Genomic DNA, 1,700 nt, shown 5'->3' on the forward strand with positions numbered 1-1,700 from the left:
CGCTTTATCATGGACGTCACATGCCTTTTCTTGACGTTTTCAGAGGGTAATAATATTTTGAATTTTAATTAATTCGTAATTTTTTGGCATGGTATGGTATTGGACAGGTGGAGTTTATGAAGAAAAAAAAATCTTTCTTAAATTTTAGAAATGATAAAAAGTTTTATTTTGACTTCTAATATTTGAATTAAGACAAAGACAAAACAATAGCTTAGTGGAAACTTGAAATTATCAAGTTTTATGTTACAAATGAAACTGAAGTATTTAAAATAAATAAAATCACCCTAACAGTCTAGAAAACATTCGATATTTTTCTATGTCAGCTTCATTATAAACTAGGGTTAATGAATGAAGATAAAGTCTAATGAGGATGGAAATAAAATGATTTCGGGAGTTCTAGGTCGTTTTTTGTTATTGTTGTTTTATTTGTTCAGAAATATTGTAGGCAAGAAATTATCCAACAAAAAATGTGTTACAATGATTGCATGAGTAACTCTGTAGAAGGATTTGACAAACATTTATCGAACAAATTATCAATGCAACTAACGCACAAGAAATATTACTTGGAAGTTGAACTTTTAGAGAGGATAGTTACAAAGATATCTGTAATTGCTGTGAATATAAGCAACCACAATGAATATCTGAACGAGGTCAAAGGTTACTGAACATCAGTGTTGTTAAATAAATGAGGTCAGAGGTTAATGAACACCAGCGTTTCTAGAGAAATGAAGTCAGAGGTTCCTGAACACCAGTGTTTCTAGAGAAATGAGGTTGGAGGTAACTAAACGTCAGTGTTGTTAGAGAAATGAGGTCAGGGGTTAATGAACACCAGTGTTTCTAGATAAGTGAGGTCACGGGTCACTGAACATCAGTGTTGTTAAATAAATTAGATCAGAGGTTACTGAACACCAGTGTTGTTAGAGAAATGTGGTCAGAGGTTAATGAACACCAGAAATGTCTAATGAAATGATGTCAGAGGTTACTGAACAACATTGTTTCTAGAGAAATGAGGTCACAAGTTAAAGAACATCAGTTTTGTTGGAGAAATGAGGTCAGAGGTTACTGAACATCAGTGTTTCTAGAGAATGAGGTCAGAGGTTAATGAACATCAGTGTTGTTAGAAAAATGAGATCAGAGGTAAACGAACACCAGTGTTTCTAGATAAATGAAGTCACAGGTCACTGAACACCAGTTTTGTTGGAGAAATTAGGTCAGAGGTTAATGAACACCAGTGTTTCTAGAGAAATGAGGTCACAGGCCACTGAACGTCAGTGTTGTTAGAGAAATTAGGTCAGAAATTAATGAACACCATTGTTCCTAGAAAAGTGAGCTCAGAGGTTACTGAATATCAGTGTTCCTAGAGAAGTGAGGTCACAAGTTAATGCTTTTTATTTTAAAAGATAAGTTACATAGTGACTGCTTGTTCGTTTGTTGTTTTTTAACAATTTTTGCACAAAGTTACCCAAGGACCATCTGCACACATTTCAAGACGTGGTAAGAAACAGTTCAAATAAACGTATATAAGTGAGTACACACATCCAAACCAAAACTCAGTTTATCTACAACTGCAACGTTTCATAACAGAAGACAGCTGGTTCTCACATTGTCGTGTGACCAACAGAAGACAGCTAGTTCTCACATTGTCGTGTGACCAACAGAAGACAGCTAGTTCTCACATTGTCGTGTGACCAACAGAAGAC

Source organism: Limulus polyphemus, unplaced genomic scaffold (genome assembly GCF_000517525.1).
Source record: "Limulus polyphemus unplaced genomic scaffold, Limulus_polyphemus-2.1.2 Scaffold11527, whole genome shotgun sequence".
In the NCBI taxonomy this organism is placed as follows: domain Eukaryota; kingdom Metazoa; phylum Arthropoda; class Merostomata; order Xiphosura; family Limulidae; genus Limulus; species Limulus polyphemus.